The sequence below is a fragment of the Nycticebus coucang genome, chromosome 8, assembly GCF_027406575.1.
Source record: "Nycticebus coucang isolate mNycCou1 chromosome 8, mNycCou1.pri, whole genome shotgun sequence".
Taxonomy (NCBI): Eukaryota; Metazoa; Chordata; class Mammalia; order Primates; family Lorisidae; genus Nycticebus; species Nycticebus coucang.
In genome coordinates this window covers 116731294-116756189 of record NC_069787.1, presented here as the reverse complement: position 1 = coordinate 116756189, position 24896 = coordinate 116731294, and the positions used below count along the sequence as shown (strand labels likewise).

Below are 24896 nucleotides of genomic sequence, written 5' to 3'. Positions count from 1 at the left end.
TTCCATTCTTGAGATACTTTACTAAGAAGAATATGTTCCAGCTCCATCCATGTAAACATGAAAGAGGTAAAGTCTCCATCTTTCTTTAAGGGACACAGCCTCTCTTAATATCATCTTCTGTAGAGCCTCTGAATGTGGCTACCTGTTAACCATGCTTTAAAAAATTATTTAATACCTCAACATTAAAACATTAGTTAATATTAAAACTTTATATATACTTTTGATATAGTCATCCCTCAGTATCTGTGGGGGATTGGCTCTAGCCCTCTACCCTTCCACAGACACCAAAATCCATGGATGCTCAAGTTCCTTTTATAAAATGGTGTAGCTTTGCATATAACCTATGCACATACTTTAAATCATCCCTGGACTACTTATAATAACTAATTCTATATGAAGCTATCTCAATAGTTGTTATATGAAATAATGACAAGGAAAAAAGCCAATACATGTTCAGTACAGATGTAACCACCCATTTTTTTCCAAATATTTTGAATATTGGTTAAATCCATTAGTATAGAACCCATGGACCTGGAAGGCTAACTGTACTTTACTATTAAAAATACACAAATAGGGAGGCGGAGCAAGATGGCGGCCGAGTAACAGCTTCCTTGCATCTGGGCACCGTGAGTCTGGGGAGATAGGACTCCAGGCATCTCTGGCTGGTGGGATCTGCCTATCATCACTCCTATGAGGATACAGGGAGTCAGCAAGAGACTTCTGGACCCCAAGAGGAGGACTAAAACAGTGGAAAACCGGCAAGTGGTCGCGCGTGTTCAATCCATCTAAACCCGCCCACAACTGTAAGTTCAGTAGCAGCGAGACTGCAAACCAGAAAGGCCTTACCTGTGAACTGTTTTGGTGTCCTTGGACTTGGCACTGAGTTGAACTGCCTTGGGGAGAGCCTGAGCGGGAGTGCGGAGAACTTTGGCCGTTGTCTAGGGCCCAAGTCTGAGCCGCTGAGCCAGACGGAGCTAATAGTGTTTGGCAGTGGGTCACATGGAACCACTGTCAGTGATCTGCCCCGGCAAGCTCCGCCCTCAGGGTCGCAGAGCTAGAAATGGGTGGGAGCTGGTAACCCAGCATCAAGTAGCCTAAGGGTGGGGTCTGAGCCACCTTGCAGCCCTAACCCTCAGGGGCAGAGTGAGAGGGTTTTGGCACACTGGGTAAGTGGATAGCCACTTCAGCAGTGATTCCAGCGAGAAAGCTGGGAAAGCTTCTGCTCAGCAAGTTTACAAGTTCAAACTGCCTTTTAAGTGGGCTGAAGAGAGATTTAGGGTGTCTACCTGCTGGGGTTTGAGAAATCGGCAGCCTCCAGTCATATCAGAACTGTGATTAACATCTCATACCCCAGAAGACCACGTGTTGCCCAGACAATATTCAATAACATATACAAACTGCTTTGTTTTTGGTTGTGTATTTTTTTCTTTTTTTTTGTTTGGTTGTTTTTTTTTGTTTATTTTGACATTGTTGATGTTCTTTTGTTTTTTAATTTCAATCTTTTCCATACAGATCCCTTTTTCTTTCTCAATTTTTCTAGTTTAATTATAATTTCCCATTGCTGCCTTTTTTAATAACTAGAACTTCATTTTTGCTAGTGTTTCTACCACTATCACTTGGTTTTTCACCAATTTTATCCCTGTAAAGTTTTCGGTTTGCTTGTTTTGGTTTGATTTATAGCATTTTTGTCTTCCCTCTCTACTTGGTAGAGGTGGGGTACTGTGTCTGATCAGGTTAGCAAAGAGCTGCTGACCTCAAGGGAACCACCCAACTAGGCACCCCCAGAAGGTGGGGTTTTTTTAAGGTTGTGTCAAAGTACCCAACTGTACACCTATATTGCCCTGTCTCCCTCTTTCTGTGCCTCTCTTCTTTTTGTCAATATTCCTTATACCCACCCCCTCTCTTTTCTCTATGTTTCTTTTTTTTCTTATCACTCGGACCTCCTTTCTTTCATCCCTTTTTTGCTCTTCAACCTTCTCACCTTTCTGGTCCTGAAACCCTTAGTCCACAGGCACAAGAACTTAAAGAGCAAGAGGAAGTGAAACGAAAATTAGGGCAAGGAAACAGATAAAAGACATCACTCAAGAGGAAGAATCAGCAGAAAACTCCAGGCAACATGAAGAACCAGTCTAGAACAACCGCACCAAGGGACCATGAGTTAGCTACTGCAGATGATTCCACCTGTAAAGAAATGTTAGGAATGACAGAAAGGGAATTTAGAATACACATGTTGACAACAATGAAAGAAATGATGGAAACAACAAAGGAAATTGCTAATAAAGTGGAAAATAACCAAAAGGAAATCCAAAAACAGAATCAAATAAGAGATGAACGATATGAAGAATATAAAAAGGATATAGCAGACCTGAAGGAACTGAAACAGTCAATTAGGGAACTTAAAGATGCAATGGAAAGTATCAGCAACAGGTTAGACCATGCAGAAGAAAGAATTTCAGAGGTAGAAGACAAAGTTCTTGAGATAACTCAGACAGTAAAAGAGGCAGAAAAGAAGAGAGAGAAAGCAGAACATTCACTGTCAGAATTATGGGACTTTATCAAGCGTTCCAACATACGAGTTATAGGAATTCCAGAAGGGGAAGAAGAATGCCCCAGAGGAATGGAAGCCATACTAGAGAATATTATAAAAGAAAATTTCCCAAACATCACCAAAGATTCTGACACACTGCTTTCAGAGGGATATAGGACCCCAGGTCGCCTCAACTCTAACCGAGCTTCTCCAAGACACATTGTGATGAACCTGTCCAAAGTCAAGACAAAAGAAAAGATTCTGCAAGCTGCCAGGAGTAAGCGCCAGTTGACCTACAGGGGCAAATCCATCACAGTGACCGCAGACTTCTCTAGTGAAACTTTCCAAGCAAGAAGACAATGGTCATCTACCTTTAATCTACTTAAACAGAACAATTTTCAGCCCAGAATTCTGTACCCTGCTAAGCTAAGCTTAAAAATTGACGGAGAAATCAAATCATTTATGGATATACAAACATTGAGGAAATTCGCCACAACAAGACCAGCTCTACAGGAAATACTTCAACCTGTTCTGCACACTGACCACCACAATGGATCAGCAGCAAAGTAAGAACTCAGAGATCAAAGGACAGAACCTAACCTCCACACTGATGCAAAAGATAAAACTAAGCAATGGACTCTCAAAAATAAGACGAATAGAATACTACCACACTTATCACTTATCTCAATAAATGTTAATGGCTTTAATTCCCCACTCAAGAGACATAGATTGGCTGACTGGATTAAAAAACACAAGCCATCCATTTGCTCTCTGCAAGACAAACACCTGGCTTCAAAAGACAAATTAAAGCTCCGAGTCAAGGGTTGGAAGACAATTTTTCAGGCAAATGGAATTCAGAAGAAAAGAGGAGTTGCAATCTTATTTTCAGATACACTTGGATTTAAAGCAACTAAAGTCAAAAAAGACAAAGATGGTCACTTTATATTGGTCAAGGGAAAACTACAACAAGAAGACATTTCAATTCTAAATATTTATGCACCCAATTTAAATGCTCCCAGATTCTTGAAACAGACCTTAGTCTGAGCAATATGATATCTGATAATACCATCATAACAGGGGACTTTAACACTCCTCTTACAGAGCTGGACAGATCCTCTAAACAGAAATTAAACAAAGATATAAGAAATTTAAATGAGACCCTAGAACAACTCTGCTTGATAGACACATATAGAACACTCCACCTCAAAGATAAAGAATATACATTCTTCTCATCACCCCATGGAACATTCTCCAAAATTGATCATATCCTGGGACACAAAACAAATATCAACAGAATCAAAAGAATTGAAATTTTACCTTGTATCTTTTCAGACCATAAGGCACTAAAGGTGGAACTCAACTCTAACAAAAATGCTCAACCCCACCCAAAGGCATGGAAATTAAACAATCTTCTGTTGAATAACAGATGGGTGCAGGAAGAAATAAAACAGGAAATCATTAACTTCCTTGAGCATAACAACAATGAAGACACAAGCTACCAAAACCTGTGGGATACTGCAAAAGCAGTTTTGAGAGGAAAATTCATCGCTTTAGATGCCTACATTCGAAAAACAGAAAGAGAGCACATCAACAATCTCACAAGAGATCTTATGGAATTGGAAAAAGAAGAACAATCTAAAAGAACAATCTAAACTCAGTAGAAGAAAAGAAATATCCAAAATCAAATCAGAGATCAATGAAATTGAAAACAAAAGAATCATTCAGAAAATTAATGAAACAAGGAGTTGGTTTTTTGAAAAAATAAATAAAATAGATAAACCATTGGCCAGACTAATGAGGAATAGAAAAGTAAAATCTCTAGTAACCTCAATCAGAAACGATAAAGGGGAAATAATAACTGATCCCACAGAGATATAAGAGATCATCTCTGAATACTACCAGAAACTCTATGCCCAAAAATTTGACAATGTGAAGGAAATGGATCAATATTTGGAATCACACCCTCTCCCTAGACTTAGCCAGGAAGAAACAGACCTCCTGAACAGACCAATTTCAAGCACTGAGATCAAAGAAACAATAAAAAAGCTTCCAACCAAAAAATGCCCTGGTCCAGATGGCTTCACTCCAGAATTCTATCAAACCTTCAAGGAAGAGCTTATTCCTGTACTGCAGAAATTATTCCAAAAAACTGAGGAAGAAGGAATCTTCCCCAACACATTCTATGAAGCAAACATCACCCTGATACCAAAACCAGGAAAAGACCCAAACAAAAAGGAGAATTTCAGACCAATCTCACTCATGAATATAGATGCAAAAATTCTCAACAAAATCCTAGCCAATAGATTACAGCTTATCATCAAAAAAGTCATTCATCATGATCAAGCAGGCTTCATCCCAGGGATGCAAGGCTGGTTTAACATACGCAAGTCCATAAACGTTATCCACCATATTAACAGAGGCAAAAATAAAGATCACATGATTCTCTCAATAGATGCAGAAAAAGCATTTGATAAAATCCAGCATCCTTTTCTAATTAGAACACTGAAGAGTATAGGCATAGGTGGCACATTTCTAAAACTGATTGAAGCTATCTATGACAAACCCACAGCCAATATTTTACTGAATAGAGTAAAACTCAAAGCTTTTCCTCTTAGAACTGGAACCAGACAAGGTTGTCCTCTGTCACCTTTACTATTCAACGTAGTGCTGGAAGTTCTACCCAATACAATTAGGCAAGACAAGGAAATAAAGGGAATCCAAATGGGAGCAGAGGAGGTCAAACTCTCCCTCTTTGCTGACGACATGATCTTATACTTAGAGAACCCCAAAGACTCAACCACAAGACTCCTAGAGGTCATCAAAAAATACAGTAATGTTTCAGGATATAAAATCAATGTCCACAAGTCAGTAGCCTTTGTATACACCAATAACAGTCAAGATGAGAAGCTAATTAAGGACACAAGTCCCTTCACCATAGTTTCAAAGAAAATGAAATACCTAGGAATATACCTAACGAAGGAGGTGAAAGACCTCTATAAAGAAAACTATGAAATCCTCAGAAAGGAAATAGCAGAGGATATTAACAAATGGAAGAACATACCATGCTCATGGCTTGGAAGAATCAACATTGTTAAAATGTCTATACTTCCCAAAGCAATCTACCTATTCAATGCCATTCCTATCAAAATACCAACATCGTACTTTCAAGATTTGGAAAAAATGATTCTGTGTTTTGTATGGAACCGGAAAAAAACCCGTATAGCTAAGGCAGTTCTTAGTAACAAAAATAAAGCTGGGGGCATCAGCATACCAGATTTTAGTCTGTACTACAAAGCCATAGTGGTCAAGACAGCATGGTACTGGCACAAAAACAGAGACATAGACACTTGGAATCGAATTGAAAACCAAGAAATGAAACTAACATCTTACAACCACCTAATCTTCGATAAACCAAACAAGAACATACTTTGGGGGAAAGACTCCCTATTCAATAAATGGTGTTGGGAGAACTGGATGTCTACATGTAAAAGACTGAAACTGGACCCACACCTTTCTCCACTCACAAAAATTGACTCAAGATGGATAAAGGACTTAAATTTAAGGCATGAAACAATAAAAATCCTCAAAGAAAGCATAGGAAAAACACTGGATGATATTGGCCTGGGGAAAGACTTCATGAAGAAGGCTGCCATGGCAATTGCAACAACAACAAAAATAAACAAATGGGACTTCATTAAACTGAAAAGCTTCTGTACAGCTAAGGAGACAATAACCAAAGCAAAGAGACAACCTACACAATGGGAAAGGATATTTGCATATTTTCAATCAGACAAAAGCTTGATAACTAGGATCTATAGAGAACTCAAATTAATCCACATGAAAAAAGCCAGCAATCCCATATATCAATGGGCAAGAGACATGAATAGAACTTTCTCTAAAGACGACAGATGAATGGCTAACAAACACATGAAAAAATGTTCATCATCTCTATATATTAGAGAAATGCAAATCAAAACAACCCTGAGATATCATCTAACCCCAGTGAGAATGGCCCACATCACAAAATCTCAAAACTGCAGATGCTGGCGTGGCTGTGGAGAGAAGGGAACACTTTTACACTGCTGGTGGGACTGCAAACTAGTACCACCTTTCTGGAAGGAAGTATGGAGAAACCTCAAAGCACTCAAGCTAGACCTCCCATTTGATCCTGCAATCCCATTACTGGGCATCTACCCAGAAGGAAAAAAATCCTTTTATCATAAGGACACTTGTACTAGACTGTTTATTGCAGCTCAATTTACAATCGCCAAAATGTGGAAACAGCCTAAATGCCCACCAACCCAGGAATGGATTAACAAGCTGTGGTATATGTATACCATGGAATACTATTCAGCCATTAAAAAAAAATGGAGACTTTACATCCTTCGTATTAACCTGGATGGACATGGAAGACATTATTCTTAGTAAAGCATCACAAGAATGGAGAAGCATGAATCGTATGTACTCAATCTTGATATGAGGACAATTAATGACAATTAAGGTTATGGGGGGGGAAGCAGAAAGAGGGATGGAGGGAGGTGGGTGGGGCCTTAGTGTGTGTCACACTTTATGGGGGCAAGACATGATTGCAAGAGGGACTTTACCTAACAATTGCAATCAGTGTAACTGGCTTATTGTACCCTCAATGAATCCCCAACAATTAAAAAAAAAAAAAAAATACACAAATAGGTTCGGCACCTGTGGCTCAAGTGGCTAAGGCACTAGCCACATACACCTGAGCTGGCGGGTTCAAATCCAGCCCGGGCCCATCAAACAACAACAGCTGCAACCAAAAAATAACCGGGCGTTGTGGCAGGCGCCTGTGGTCCCAGCTACTTGGGAGGTGGAGGCAAGAGAATTGCTTGAGCCTAGGAAGTGGAGGTTGCTGTGAGCTGTGATGCCACTGCACTCTACCCAGGGTGACAGCTTGCGGCTCTGTCTCAAAAAAAAATATATATATATATACATATATACACAAATATTATGAGAACAATAATTTTTTAATACATGTAAAACTCTGGTGGGGTTTTATATAGTTTTTATGATTTTCCTTATATTTATCTGCATGTTTCAGAATAAGAAATTAAAACTTATTAAGGCCTATTTCATTTTATATACATATACTAAACAAAAGACCAGTGGAAAATCTGTCCCACCTGCTCAAATTTTCTAAGTATGCATTACTTGTATGTAGAAAAACATTTTTTAATGAGCAAGCAGCAAGACTTTTAATTTACAAGTCTATTTGCAAGTTGGAGGATATAAAATGATTTCTTTTGAAGCAAAATGTGCAATCAAAAAAGAGTAAATATGGGAATAGCTTGAACAGAGTTTGCAAATCTGAGCTGTCATTTTCTTTCTGTAAGCCCTCAATTACATTCAAAAGATTGTTTCCCACACTACAGTCCTTGTAGTTATCATTATTGCCATAAACAAATGCAGCAGCCAGTTGGGCTCCAAGGTACTTGCGTCAGTTGGCAGTACATCACAATCAACCACAGACGCTACCACATTAAGTGACACCTTAACGAATGAACTGTTATGCCGTGAATTGTTAGCATCCTGTTTTGGGAGGCAGAGTCAAGAGAATTGCTTAAGCCCAAGAGTTCAGGTTGCTGTGAGCTGTGACACCCTAGAGCTCTACCAAGAGCGACAAAGTATAACTCTGTATAAAAAAAAATACAAAAAGTATACACTTTAAGTATGTACAATTTATTGCATGTCAATTATAAGTCAATAAAGCTATTTTTCATTTTTTTTAGAAAATGAATTATAAACTATGATAGGAGAATAAGAATGAGAAAGTTACTCCAAAAGGACAATCTTGGAAGAGGGGACCTTTCCCAAAGCTGGAGTTCAGTCCTCAATGGAGCAGACTGTGGCTCCACCACACTAGATAAAAGAGAATTTCACTGGGTTGACCAGACTAGAAGTGGTCCAAAGATGCCAGGGAAGTAGAAAACAACCCTCTGAGAGGCAGGCAAGCTGAAGCTGACAGGCAGGTGTACACAGGTAGTCATGGTTCTGCTGCAGGCACAAGGCCTGATCCACATCAAAAGGGTTGTGGGACACAATTCCCGGAGGTGTAGTTAAGCCAAGGCTTGTAGGCAGGTACACAGAGGTAGTTAGAGCAATTCAGCCACAAGTCTTGGAGTGTATGGTGTCCAAATCGGAGAGGTCATGGCAAAGCAGTCACCAAGCCTGGACTAGGGTGCAAGATCCCTGAGGACTTGTGTATTCCGGGCACATGGGCGAAGCAGAGAACCACTTGTGTTCCCACATAAGCATGTGCTGAGAAATAGTGCAGCATGAGCAAGAAAAAGAAAACACAGTTCACAGGACTAGGAAGAAAAAAATCACCTTCCTCTAACATCTGATAAAGATACCATGTTCTTCTTAAAGGAGAAATGTTCAGAGTCCAGTCCATTTTCACAGAGTAGGTGCTGAGGGATGAGTTTGAAGCAAAGAAACAATAAGTTGGTAATTGACACAATTACCTTCCTATTTTTAGCAATATTAAAATAAAACAGTGCATCTCTACTTAACAACAGGGAAAGAAGTAAAGTGAATCCATGGCCATCAGTGTGCCATCGAGGAGCAGAGTCTACAACAGCACTGCAGTCATTTATTTTTTAAAAGTCACAAATCTCGGGGTGGCGCCTATGGCTCAAGGAGTAGGGCGCCGGTCCCATATGCCGGAGGTGGCGGGTTCAAACCCAGCCCCAGCCAAAAAAAAAAAAAAAAAAAAGTCACAAATCTCTACTCTAGAGCTTAGACACACAATGGTGCACATCTGCAATCCTAGCTATCCAGGAGGCTAAAGCAGGAGGATTGCGTGAACCTAGTTCAAGTTGTAGTATGCTGTGATGTTGCCTATGACTGGCTGCATGCTAGCCTGGGCAATATAGCGAGACCCTGTCTCTTAACTTTTTTTCTATTCTAGACTAGACTATTATCTAGGCATGTTTACTATGTGTGCACATTTTTCAACAATATCAGCTTCTGGAGACTGCCCATATATTCCTTGGCTTGTGGCCCTTTCCTCCATCCCCAAACCCACAATGGTGGATTAAATCCTTGTCAAATCACATTTTCCTCTTCTGTCTCCCTCTTCCGTTTTTAAGAATGCTGTGATTACACTGGGCTAACCTGCATAATACTGGATAATCTCCTACACCAACATCCTTAATCATATCTACAAAGTTCCTTTTCTCATACAGGGTAACATATCGGCTCCAGGTATTATAATATAGACATCTTTGGGGGGGGGGATCATTATTCTGTCTGCCATAATAATTATCTCATTTCTCAACAAAATTTCAATTTATACATTTACTTATTTACATCAGTATGGAATTACAGATTACTGTTTTATTCAATAGGTATTATGATTCTGATGCCCAAATACCCCCAGTTTAGCCAGTGCAGGCTCATTCAAACTGGCTTCTGTGTCTTTTTAACATTCTCCCATCACTCTTGAGTACTTCTTTGTTTTCTGGCACATGATTTTCCAATCCCATCTTATACTTTTACTGACCCAACCCTGAAGTCAGCTATTTTTGCAAGGAGAATATTCTTGTTTATAAGAACCACACACTAACATATGTGAGGGTTATAGAGTATCATGACAGGAATTTTCTCAAAAGACTTTGAAAAAAAAGTGTCTGTACTGTTCGCACAACTTTCCTGTAACTTTGTAATTTCAAAATTTAAAAACTATCGTTTTATTTTTATTACATAATGCCTTCCAAAATTCAAAATAAATTATTTCAGGCTGGTCTAATATAAGTCCTGTAGATGACTGAAAAATTATCAGATATAAAAATCACTGTGGATTATCCCAGAACCTGACAAACTGAATTTAGCTTTTAAAGTTAATTGCAAAGGCTATACGGAAAGATGTAATATAAGGATCAAGATTCTAAATCTTGATTTCATTATTCACTGCAATGTTAAGGCTATCGTAATTAGGCTCCAATCTTCACACATTACTTATTCTATTGCTACAAATAAAATTTTTATGATTTTTTCCCTAATCCTAAAGATACTGCTCATTGGAAAATATAAAGAAAAAGTTGAGCATGCATATTTTAACATTCAAAGACAGTATTTACACTTGTGTGTTGCAATTTGTTTTCACAAGTTCAAATAGACCCTTGCTCTCCCAAACTCACTTTCAGCTCTCCTCCCTAACTGCCATCCAGCTGACGTATAATGACCCTGCTCACCCAACACACCAGACACAAAGGCAACAACTTTGTAAAGACATCTTAATGGACTGCCACCACTTCCTAAGATCTAATCCCTTACTCTGTGTCACTCATATCACAATGGTTCTGCTTCCCTATGACTAAGTCTTTTTTCCAAGAATATTTTTCATCATTTATATCACACTGTATTATATGATCTGTATGCTTTTTTCTTGAAGTTATAGCAAACATTTTCCCATTATTAGAACTCTTAATAAGCATTATGTTGACAACTACACAGTACTACATTACAAAGCTAGATTGTGACTTTGTCTAGTTACACTCCTTTATCGTACAATATTAAGCTGAATCCAGCTATTACAGTTACAGATATACTGTATGATAAATATAAATCCCTTTCCACTTTCTGATTATCTTCTTACACTAGAATCACTATACCAAAGGAGCATTTTAAGACTGAATACATATTCTCAAATTGCTTTCCAGAAAGAATGTTCCTATTTATATTTCCGAATAAATGTGCATTCATTGCATTTATTTTCATTTTTTCATCTTTGTTGGTATTAGGTGAAATTATAAATGATAAAGATAACTAATGTTTATTAAATGCTTAATATACATTATTTCTCATAATCCTCACAACTCTACAAAGACCACTCTCTTTCCATAAAGACAAGAAAAGGACTTAGATCAATAACATAAAGTGCTTATAATAATGCCTAATATATAGCAAGCACTTTGTGTTTGCTCTTATTTTTAAGTAACTTGCCCAATAACAATTTTTAAACAGTACAGCTAAGATTCAAATAAAGGTTTGTATAATGAAATCCCACCCTTCCAAGATCATCAAAGTATTGTATAAATTTGCATTTCTTTAATTACTTATGAGGTTAAAATTGTTCACAAGTCTTCATAATGAAATTTTAAGGCTAAATATTTGAAAACTTCTTCAAGGAAAACTAAGATAAATGAATATATATTATGATAATTTATATGTCCAAATCAGCTTCCATTCCAGTCTTAACTTTACTACTCAGATTTCTAAACCAGACTCTGTGATAAATATGGTTTACCCGATGCTCTCTCCATAACATCAGAATTAAGTCACAAAAAAATTTTTTTAAATAAATTATTAGTCCTTTTCCAAACCTAAAGAAAATAAAATGTTCTCTCTTTTTTTATAATGGCCGCATACCCTGTTTCCCCGAAAATAAGACAGTGTCTTATTTTAAGGTGTGCTCCCAAAGATGCGCCAGGTCTTATTTTCAGGGGACGTCTTATCTTGCCTGTAAGTAGGTCTTATTTTCGGAGGATGTCTTATTTTCGGGGAAACAGGGTATATGTAACATGATACCAAGGAGGTAATGGTACAAATATAATAAAGATGGTCACTCAACATTATGCTAAAAAGATACCACTCTTTATATTCATGATAATCATACATCATACAGATCAAATTCTTTATAGTGTTCTACTTTCTACTTTCTTGTTTACCTATGTGATCCAACTTGTGTAAGTAAAAAAGAAAGTAAATGACTGTTAAAACAGATTAATGTTACACAGAAAAAAATCAGTTGTTCTATATACCAGCAATGAACAATCTAAAAATGAAATTAAGAAAAATTTCCATTTATGGCATGGTGCCCATAGCTCAGTGGTTACAGCATCAGCTACATATACTGAGACTGGCAGGTTCGAACCCAGTCCGGGCCAGCTAAACAATAATGACAACTGCAACAAAAAATAGCCGAGTGTTGTGGCAGGTGCCTGTAGTGCCTACTTGGGAGGCTGAGGCAAGAGAATCGCTTAAGACCAAGAGTTTGAGGAGGCTGTGAGCTGTGACGCCAGGGCACTCTACTGAGGGCGACAGAGTGAGACTCTGTCTCAAAAAAAAAAAAAAATTCCATTTATAATAGTATCCGAATAAATTTAACAAGAGGTGAAAGTGTTTTTATACACTGAAAACTTTAAAACACAAAAACATTGCTGAAAGAAATCAAAGACACATCCGCATATTAGAAGACTCACTATTAAGATAACAATACTTCTCAAAACAATTTACATATTCAATAAATTACCTATTAAAATTCCAATGGATTTGTATGCAGAAATGGAAAAGTGGATCATCAAATTTATATGGAACTGCAAGGCAAAATTTTTAAAAAGACAAAGCTGGAAGACTCATATTTTTCAATTTCAAAATTTTAGTACAAATCTATGGTAATCAAAACAGTTTGGTACTGGCATAAGGATAGATACATAGACCAAAATAGAACTGAGAATCCATGAATAAACCCATATATGCATGACCAATTGATTTTCGATAAAGGTGCAAAGATCATTCGATGGAAAAAGAGCAGTTTCTTCAATAAGTGGTACTGCGACAATTGGATATTCACATGCAAGACAATGGAGCTGTAACCCTAACTCATGCTATGTACAAAAATTAATGCAAAATGGATTCATGACCTACGTATAAGAGCTAAAGTTATAAAACTGTTAGAAGAAAACACAAGGGTAAATCTTGACCTCAGATTTGGCAATGAATTCTTAAATATGACTCTAAAAGCATGGGCAACAAAAATAAATAAAGAAATTGAATTTCATCAAAATTAAAAACTTTTATATATCAAAGAGCTTTATCAAGAAAGTAAAAAAAAGATAATAATTGTACATCATATATCTGATCAGTGTCTCAGATCCAGAGTATATAAAATCACAAATCAATACAAAAGACAAACAGATTTTTAAAAAGGGCCAAGAACATGAATAGACATTTCTCCAAAACAGATACACAAATGGCCAACAAGCACATAAAAAGATGCTCAACATCACTAGTGATCAGGGAAACAAAAATCCAAATCAGGGCGGTGCCTGTGGCTCAAGGAGTAGGGCGCCGGTCCCATATGCCAGAGGTGGTGGGTTCAAACCCAGCCCCGGCCAAAAACCAAAAAAAAAAAAAAAACAAAAATCCAAATCACAGTGCAATCCCACTTCATACCGTGAGGATGGCAATAATAATGATCTTTTAAAACAGAAAATAAGCATCAGCAAAGATGTAGAGAAAATGGAACCTTCACACATTGCTTGAGGGAACGTAAACTGGTTGAGCCACTGTGCAAAGAAGTTTGGCAGGTCCTTGAAAAGCCAAACAGGATTACGATAAGTCCCAGAAATTCCATTCTTGGTATACACCCAAAGAAGTAAAAGTAGATAGTCAAACAAATCCTTCTCAATGCAGTAAAAATAAGCCAAATATCCACCAACAAACAGATAACTAGATAAACAAACCAACATATACACACAATGGAATATTCTTTAGCTAAAAAAGGAAATAAGTACTGATGATACATGCTACAATATGTGTGTACCTTGAAAACATTTTACTAAGCCAGGTATGAAAGGTCACATGTTACATTATTCCATTTATATGAAATATCCAGAATAAGTAAATCCATAGAAACACAAAGCATATCGGCGGCTGCCATGCGCTAGGGGCCTCAGGAAATGAGGAACTACTTAATAGGTATTTGAATTTACTATGGGGATAAAAATGTTTTGAAACTAGACAGTAGCGGTTGCAAATGTACTAAATGCCTACATTGTTTGCTTTAAAATAGTTACATTATGTGAATTTTACCATAAAAAATTATTTTTCAAAAAAAGGGAACTTACATTTATAACTCATGTTGGACAAATGTGTAAGTTACAAGCAGTTCTTCCCTTTTGTAGGTCAAATGTGTAAATTACATGTACAGTAACTAGGCAAATCAAATATTCTTTAACATTTAATAAGTTGTTTTACAGCTAAGTAAAATGGAAGTTCAACTCATAATCTTTGATGACTTCATTCAGAAATATTCATCTATCTCTAGTTCCTCAGAGGGATTATTTCCCATTGGAAATTCATTTTCCCTATAAAGTTTAACTGCCTACCTCAGTTATTAGAAACTAAGCCTGAGAACCATAGTCATAGTCAATTAAGCTTCAACAAATTTCTAATTCCTTGGAAATGATTTTAAACCAAATTGTTGTAACTAAGTAGAAACTCTCATATCAATGAGCAAAATATCCCAAATTTTCAGTTTTCTTTTCAATTTACATTAATGTGCTTATGAACATTTTAAGTATTTCAATATCTGCATAGTTCATGATCATTGATTCCCCCCAAACCATAAAATTTACAATGTTCCTCGCTCTTCACAGTTAAAGGACTATATTCTGCTCAAGGCTCACATTGTTGAAATAACTAGAAATGACAAATATCTTCCTCATGCATCACGTACTCCTAGAGGAACGTAGAGATAAATATAAAAATGCCTGATCTTGTTACTCCCTGCATAAAATTGCTTAACAGAATAAACAGCTTTCAGAATAAAGTTCAGAACTAAACTGTGACTTACCACAAAAGTTCTTCATAAACTGGCCCCGTCTATGTCTCCAGCTTAGTCCCCTTCCGCTTCTCCAGTCTTTCCTCTAACCATTTCGTCCTCCCAGCCTCTCACTGTGGCTTCTCTATGCAACCACAATGCAACAACTAAATTGTTCATCGCTCCTATTATTCTTTAAGCTCCCTGAAGTTAGGGACTACATATTTTCTGATTCTGTACACAATACCTAGCATAGCACAAAAATCAGAGGCAACCGACTATTGTATAAAGTTTGAAAATGTGAATAACTATTACAATCCATCATTAAGGTTTAAAATACTATGACTTACTTTTCCTTTATATAATGGCAAAGGCGAAAACTATATATTAGGCTACATTTTGCTTATTTATTGATTTAGAGACAGGGTCTCGTTCTACCACCCAGGTTGGAATGCAATGGAATGATCATAACTCACTGTAACCTCAAATTCCTACGCTCAAGCTGTTCTTCTGCCTCAGCCTCCTAAGTAGCTAGGACCAGCAGAATGTGCCACCATGCCCGACTAATTTTATTTTATTTTTTGTGCAGAGATGGTCTTGCTATGTTGGTTCAGGCTTGTCTCAAACTCCTGGCCTCAAGCAATCCTCTCACCTCTGCCTCCCAAAGTGCTAGAATTACGGGCATGAATCATCACTCCTAGCTGCTATATTTTTAAAAATTATAATGTAGCTTTATTAGTAAATAACATTAAACACATTAATTTTGTGGGTATCTTTTTTTAAAACGTCTAGTTCATTAATTAAGAGTAGAAATCTAGCTTTATGCTTATTCAATGGAAGCTCACAATTAGTTCTACATTGCCTGCGTTGGTAAAATGAAACATCAGTGCAATAGACAAATTTTACAAAGATGTCTTAAAAGAAGATTTTAACTGGAAAATCTGAATTACCTCATTACAGATAAGGAACTGAACTGAGAGGTGAAGTTATTTATGAAGAGTCACCCAGCTAATTAGTGGGCAATTGGGTAACTTAATGTTGATACTTTCTATCAGCTGCAATATAACTTTATGTCCACTCTAACCTCATAGAGGAGGCAGACAATGCAATTCATAACACACTTCTCTCTTCTCCCACCCTCAATTTAGTGGGTCATGGGTCTTTAATACTTAATGCCTTTAACTGATTCCTCCATCCTTAAGATCCAGGCCCTGCTTTAACACAGTCTCCTTCTCCTCGTCATTTACTGAGTACCGACATTTGCTGACCATTAAATACATCTAAGTTATTCCACTGGGGGGAAGTGGAGAAGGGGAAGACAAACATAAGACAGAAAGATGTGGTTCCTTCCCCTACAAAGTTAGTTACAATCTGTTATAGTATTCATATGATCTTTATCTGCTTAAATATCTGTAAAAACACAGTACAAGAAAAATTTAATTACTTTCTATCATGAAAATGGACCTTATTTCTCCCACTAGAAGATAAGCTCCAGGAAGACAAGGATGTTTGTCTCTTTATAACACTGCTTAACACAGAAGTTACTTAATAAATGTCTGTTGTGGGAAACACAAATTAAAACCACAGTGAGATACCACCTTACCCCTAATAGAATGGTCATTATTAAAAAGTCAAATAACAATACATGTTGGCATAGATGCAGCGAAAGGGAATGCTTATGCACAGTGAAATGTAAATTAGTACAATCTCAATGAAAAAACGATATGGGGATTCCTCAAAGAACTAAAAGTAGACCTGCTATTTGATCCAGCAATCCCACTACTGGGTATCTACCCAAAGGAAAAGAAATCATTATGTCAAAAAGACACATGCACTCATGTTTATCACAGCACAATACAAAGGTATGAAACTGCAAAGATACAGAATCAACCTAAGTGCCCATGAACTGAAAAGTGGTTAAGGAAAATGTGGTGTATATAGACCATGGAGTACTACTCCATCATGTGAAGGAATGAAATGTTTTTCACAGCAACTGGGATGGAAGTGGAAGCATCCAGCACATTCTAAGTGAAGTATCTCAGGAATAAAAAAACAAATACCACACTTATAACGGGAGCCAAGCGACAGATATATGTCATAATGGTACAACAGACTTTGAAGATTCAGAAGGCAGAGAGGTCGATAAGGGATCAAAAATTACCTATCAGGTTCAATGAATACTATTCAAGAGACAGCTACACTAAAAGCCTTTACTTCACCACTATGCAATTCATCCATACGTCAAAAAACCACTTGTACCTCCTAAATCTACTGAAATAAAAAAGAAAAGAAAAAAATAAACTGCTAGAAGAATGAATTAGCAGACTTGAAAACAGGTCAATAGAGATTACAAAAGACAAAGAACAGAAATTAAAAAAATAGTGAAGAAAACTGAACACTCAGAGAAATGTGGAATATTGTTAAATGCATCAATATACACAAAATGCAAGTACCATAAAGAGAGAAAGAGAAAGGAACAGAAAACATATTCAAAGAAATGATCGGAAGGTAGGAAGAAAGGAAGGGAGGGAGGGAGGGAGGGAGGGAGGAAGGAGGGCAGGCAGGCCAAAAACTTCTCAAATTTATAAAAACAATAACTCACATATCCAAAAATTACAATGAACTCCAAACAGGGTAAATGCAAAGATACCACAGATACATCATAGTAAAAAAGTTAAAACTAAAAAACAGGGAGAATATCATAAAAAGCAGTAAAAGGAGAGAAATAACGCATCACTTATCAGGGAACACCAATAAGATTAATAGCTGAGTTCTCAGCAGAAAAATAGAGGCCAGAAAGCAGCGGGACAATAAATTCCTAGTGCTCAAAACAAACTGTCAACCCAAACTCCAATATTCAATAAATCTATATTTCAAAATTGAAGGTGAAATCCTTTCCCAGATGAAAAAATTAATGAATAAATGTCTACTGAGTGAATGAATACTATAGAAAAAACCCATTAAGTAGCAGGATTCAAGTAATATTTCCAACAGTGTATGACAGAGTTTGTAAACCTTTCCTTATTCTTCTCATGCTCTACAACAAAATTTTTGTTTCATTGGGTAGTTACTCAGACCTTGCATGACTACTTAATTTAACATCATGCCCTACCTAACTGAACCAAACCTAGAAAATCTGCAAAGAAAGGAAACCTACAAGTCTTTTTATTATTTAGTTCTGAGCCTTTTTTCAAGAGCAAAGGGTCTCCAGATACTTTTCTTTCTTTCTTATATTAGATCTTGGGATCTCTGTGCTTGCCCTCAATTATGAAGATAATGATGATAATAAAAATGTCTCAATTACCATCTACCATGTATCAGGCACTTTTCATACATTTACTCTTTTTTTTTACAGTTTTTGGCCAGGGCCAGGTTTGAACCTGCCACCTCTAGTATATGGGGCCAGTGCCCTACTCCTTTGAGCCACAGGCGCCACCCCATTAACTCTAATTTTTAAAACAACTCCCATTTTACAGAATGGAAAAACTGAAGCCAGAGAATGGTTAGCACAGGGATTTATTCCCAGAATCTCTATTCTTTCCATCACATCATTCAGCTTTCTCTTTTTATCCTCAAAGGCTCTTCTTCCACAATCTTAGCTATAGGTAAAATACAATCTCTCCAGCTATGCCTGACTCCTTTAATTGTCCTCCCTAACAAGCATACAGGCTCTATTTTAAAGGTTTTGCTATGAATCAACTAGGAGTAACAAAGGAGATAACAAAAATAACAAATGTGAAGATGTTAGAACAATTCAACATTTAACCTATGTTTATAAATGCCTGGCATTATACAAAAATCACATCCTTCAAAGTTCTTAGTGGAGAATCCCTAGCCTCCAATTTACTTTGAAGCAATAAATGGAAGCCTTAGTAAGTTTACAAAATTTTCCCTCCCCACTACCTTACCTCCTGGTCTTCCAGGACACAAATAAAATTATAGTGCATCCAAAAAGAATAGTATATTCTTTATACTATATTATAAAGAGAAATCTATATTAAGTGAGAAATTTATACTTCTGAGAAATTTCAAGAACCATATCACTTCTAAAACTTTGAGTCTCAAGCCCAATTGCTTTAGACCATTTCCTCACAATGTGACCATTTGGTCTGCTCCGTTTTTACAAAATTACACAGAGCTTCCAATTTTCATGTTACATTTCCATATGTCTGAACAACTCCTCAGCTCCAAAACTAAACTTCCTGTGCCACTGGCCAATGGCTACCAGCCACACATCTGAAGGCAAAAAAAAAAAAAAACAGAAACAAACAAAAAACCTCCCTATCCTATCATCCTCTCTCCTCCTAAACTTCTTGCCACCAAAATCTATTCTTCATGATACTCTAATTTCAATTAATAGCACCACTAATCCTCTTGAAAATGTCTCATACCTATACTTATTTCAGTTCCTAATGTCAATGCCAACATTTTTCAAATCTGTATCTTTCACCACAATCATCACTTCTTGCTCAGCTACCACAATTAAACTGCCTGTAGCCTTCTACTTCTCTACAGGACCTATCCCCAAAATGATATCCATTATGAGGGATTTTTCTTAACTAAAAATTATATGTGAAATCCACAGTCTAGCATTTAAGGACTTCCGTAATCTGTATCCATCTGTCTTTACCAGCCTGTTCCTTAAATATATATCCTTAGCAAGGTACTCTGCTCTTCTTACCTCTATACCTGTGCTTGGGCAGCATCCTCATGAGGAACCATCATCCTTCCCCTACTCTGCTCCAACTGCTAACAATCTTTCAAAAGACGACATCCTCAATGAAAGGAAAAGGCTGTGGCATATCATTTACTGAACACATACTCTGTCTAGTGCTTTACAAATTATCCTAATCTCCAGAAAAAAACACAGTGAAGAAGGAATTAAGGAAACTGAGGAGGAACTTACCCAAGGTCACCAGCAAGTAAGAATCCAAACTAGCTCCATAGTATTCTGTATTTTCCAATGAAATATGACACAAGAGGGACAGGCTTTATGTAGTCAGCATACTTCTGTTCAAATTCTAGCTACTCAACCACCTACCTGTGTAAATTCAGAAAGTTATATATCTGTGATGCCTTAGTTTCCCAACCTATGAAAAGGGAACAAGTGTACTATCTGCCACATTAATGACTATGAGAATTACATGAGATGATATAAGTGCTTGGAACTATATTTGGCCCATGATAACCAATCAATGTTAACTATTATTACACTTTTGTTGTAATTTTTGGCCATGATATATAAACTTTGACAATACGTATCATACGCTTTCACTGTTCCCAAATCAACTTTTGCATAGCACATATAAAACCTTCGCAAAAGCTTAATACTAAATTTTTGATATATATGCTCAATAAATATCTGCAGAAGATATAAATTTTTAAACAGTGAGTGACCACATGCTTCATTAAAAGGAATACACTTGTTTCCTAATTGTTTCCTCTTCTGAGAAAATAATAATGCTTACTAACTTGCTTCCCCTTTTTATGTCATGTGAAATTACCATACCCAATGCCATATGGCAGTAACAAGCCAAATGGCACAAGCACTATTTTTATTTCATTTTGCCTTCTACTAAGCATTATTAATTCCCAAATTTTAAAATGTCCAAAATCATACTTTTCATTTAAATGCCAACTATTTTTAGGTCACACTAACATGAAGTAAGCAAAGAATACCATATTTGATCAGGCTATCTTCACTTCATATATTTTTTTTTCACTTCATATATTTTTATGACAAGAACTATAAAAACATAAAATGCCTCCCTTTGCAACTTAAACTTCAAAGACAAATCTATCCCTACAGTCATACCCCTAGTCCTATCTTCATTTTGCTAAAATTAGTGACTGAAAAGCTTCTGATAAATCTATGTTACCCTGGAATGCAGAAAAATATCAAGGGAAGGGAGCTGAATGCCAACAACAATTTAGGCCCCTCCAAAATTCTTTGAGCTTTAAACAAGTATAGATGAGCACTTATCTCAAACCCTTCAGTATTAAATCTCTTAAACAAAACTTTATCCACGTGATTTGTATTATATTATACATGGAGACAAGACATCAAGCTGCCTGACTTCAAAGGTAGAAGTTAAAAACGGTTGTCCTTCCTAACACAGAGAAAAATAAATATTGCTTCTCTCCAATAGTTTAATAAAAAGCAAACGAGCAAACAACAACAAAAAACTGTGAGGCTTCACTATTAACAGACAAATTTTATTTCATGTAATCCTCAAAACAACTCTTATTTACAGAAAATGTCACAAAATTAATAAGTGGAAAAGCTCTGAACCCAGCTTGACTCCCAAATTTGAGATCTAGTATTTTGAAACATTTGTTTTGCCATAATCCGTGATATTACACTTTACATTTCCATCTTCACCTTGACATACACATATTAAAAAAAAACTCAAACAAAAGCTTCTTGAAATAATAGTTATTCTTACTCCATAGAGTATTTTAAATTGATTCCAAAATCCCTATGGGCCCTGCACTACAGCACGGCAGTACACTTCTTACTGCGTGTTCAAAGTTATTTTTAATGGCTACCACTGTCTAGTTTTGCTAATTTGAGATGGAACTGACCTCCTCAACCCTTTAAAAATTGTGTTTAAATAGAGTTTAATAATCCTTAAAAGTCCTACCTTAAATCTTGAATCAATCTGTTATCTCTACAAGAACACTTTGTAGAACACCCATCTTATTTATAATGTGTCAAAAACTGCAGAAGTTCTCCTTGGAGAACAACACATCATTGTTGAAAGGAATGCATTAGTTTTCACTATTCTGCTGCATCACTGAGGAATAGCTGGGCAGGTTTGGGGCAACAACAGAGGATCTGAGCAGCTGCCCACGGTGCTGAAACGGAGGATGAAAGGATAGTTTTGGAAATTTATTACTGCCAGATTAGGACAAAACAGAGAAATTTACCAAATGCTGGCAGACAACGCTCCGTGGCTGCCTCCAAAGTTGCCAGAATATTTCTGGGATACTAACGCTTGGCTTCAGGGTCTGCCCATTCTCTCTCTGGGACAGAGTTCTCTTATCAGTGCAGGTCAACTCAATAAGCGTCCTGGAAGTGCTGCTGACTTTAAGAGTGACGAGACGTGGTATCTGGCTTTAGCAGGGTCACGTCTCATCCTGCAATCGGAGCTTTCGGCAAAAGAAAAAGGCGGTGGAGGGTAAGAAAATAAAGGAAGTGACTGCCCTCTTCCTCAAAGACAAAACAATCCACACCACTGAAGTCAAGCGATTTCGCCCGAGGACTTCGCAGCCGATGAGAAGCTTTCCAAACATCTGTCCAGGTTCCTGCCCTCCCAGGAATGGAATGTAAGAAGCACAATGGATAACCCAACAACTTTAGACACACACAAACACGCGGGGGAGGGGTGCAGGGGACGCTCAGTCCTCCGGGGGCGGAGCGTTTATATTCCTTTCGCAAAAAAGCCTAATTTACTCCGCGTCCATCTCCGGAGGAGCAGCAAAGACTTCAGTAGCCGGGCCGACACGGAGATCCAGGGCCAGCAAGGGGGGTGTGTTCTTTGGGCCGCCCGACAACCCACCGCCCGGCCACCACGTTGCGGGACGGGCTCTTACCTGGAAGCCCGGCCCCCTGGAACACGAACTGCCTCTCTGACCACGTTGCTGCAGTAGAAGTCCCTACCGTGACTTCATGACTAAATATCCGCACCGAACCCCTCAGCCGGGAGCGGGAGCAGCGACAACAACACCGAGTCGAGACGGAAGTCCCGCCCCCATCAACCTGATTGGGCCTCACCCGAAGACCGAGAAAGGCAATTGGGACACAGAGTTGCCGGTTAAGGCTCCTTCCCACACTCACGCCGGGTTTCGCTACTTGCTCCAGCAGGGCTCGGAGAATTTCCCAGTTTGCGAGTCTAGTTCTTGGCCGCGTGATCGGCCTTGCCTGGAAAGGAATCGGTGGGCAGGGTGGGGCGGACATCTGGGGAACTGGAACACTGCTGAAAAGCTGCTCTGGGCCGGGGAGGCAATACGCTGGCAGAACGGATTAGTTATCGGCCCCAGCCGCCGGCGAGGTGCCCCCAGGAGTAGAAGCCATAGGGTGTGGAGGGTGCGGGACCAAGCACCCTGGGCGGGTGGGCCCCATCTGCTCCGCTGTGGAGCCAAAGTAGCCGGAGACCCGGCTAGCAGCCTGCCCCTGGGCGGCCCTCGCTGAGGCACCGACGGTCTTCCCTTTACTGCACTCACCGAGCGGCTAAAGAGACGCAAGCGAGGCCTCATCCCCTCGGCGCCGTAGCCTGGCTGAGATTGGGATTGGTAGGACCGAGGCCGACGTCCCAGAATCCTGGTCGCGTCGTCTGAAGTGTGAAGGGCCGGAGGTCTGAACGCGAATCCCCCGAGGCGTGTCTGGGAGCCGCGTTGACATCAGCAGGCTGGGCCTGACACGCGCCATTCCCGGGGCTCAGCAGAAGTCAAACCGTGTGATTCCGAAGACTCTAGGTCAGCCTGTTAAAACCCTTGCATCTTTGATGTTCAAAAAAACTAGTTCCCTGCCGCCCTTCTGGTAAGCTGACCTCCTTCAATTTGTCCCAGTCTTAAACCAATCAAAATATATCACCACTTTGGACTATCCTGATTAACCAGTTGCTAATTCGCTACTGGAAAGAGGCAGCATAGTTAAGTGCAAAGATTTCAGAGTCCTGAATTTAAAAAATGTTAAAAGGCATAGATTCCGGCCCCACTTTGGGTTCCAAATAATAAGACCTCTACGGGCTTCAGATCCTTAAACATCATCTTTTATAAAGAAGGGGAAGGAGGCTATGTAACCTGTAATTTTTTTGCTTGGGGGAGATTTGAGCCAGGACACAGGAATAGAGAAAAGACTACTTCTCTAGTGTGCGTCCTGTGCCATTTGAATTTTGAACCTTGCGAATATTACCTACTCAAAATTCAAATAAGAGAAATTTAAAAACCAAATATTAGAAAAATAAAACCTCTCAAGTACTTTCTTCTTCTGTTTATCTATCCTACGACCATATAGTCTATGTATTTTCAGCTTTTCATTGTGAAGTTATTAATACTTAAATAGTACACAGTTCCTTCTTTAAAAAATCATGTTTCCACAGCTATGATTTAACAATAAAATAAATAAATAAATAATCATGTTTAAAAAGTCAGGATTGGGAGCGTTACTAAGAAGGCTAGTGTAATTAATATAAACATATTTGGGCGGCGCCTGTGGCTCAGTCAGTAAGGCGCCGGCCCCATATGCCGAGGGTGGCGGGTTCAAACCCAGCCCCGGCCAAACTGCAACCAAAAAATAGCCGGGCGTTGTGGCGGGCGCCTGTAGTCCCAGCTACTCGGGAGGCTGAGGCAAGAGAATCGCTTAAGCCCAGGAGTTGGAGGTTGCTGTGAGCTGTGTGAGGCCACGGCACTCTACCGAGGGCCATAAAGTGAGACTCTGTCTCTACAAAAAAAAAAAAACATATTTACAAGAAACAAAAAGGAAAGGGAGCGCTATTAAACGTATTTTATGAGGTCAACATTATCTTGATCCAAAGCCAGCCAAGGACACTGCAGGAAAAGAAAATTACACACCAGTATCACTGATGAACGTAGAAGCAAAAATCCTCAACAAAATACTACCAAACCAAATAAAAGAGCACATTGAAAGAATCATATACCAGGATCAAGTGGGATTTATCCCTCAGATGCAAAGATAGTTCAGTATGCGCCTGTGGCTCAGTCGGTGGGGCGCCGGCCCCATATACCGAGGGTGGCGGGTTCAGACACGGCCCCGGCTAAACTGCA

At 38.4% G+C, this 24896-nt stretch overlaps 1 protein-coding gene across 1 annotated transcript in view; it reads right to left on the bottom strand.

The window, feature by feature from the left end:
* RNF13 (ring finger protein 13) overlaps window positions 1–23343 on the bottom strand; it is a 182015-nt gene extending 158672 nt beyond the window's left edge. The window contains exon 1 of the mRNA XM_053599620.1: window positions 22704–23343. The gene's annotated coding sequence lies outside the window, so the exon portion shown is untranslated. The remainder of the gene's footprint in view (window positions 1–22703) is intronic.
* Window positions 23344–24896: the final 1553 nt, after the last annotated feature.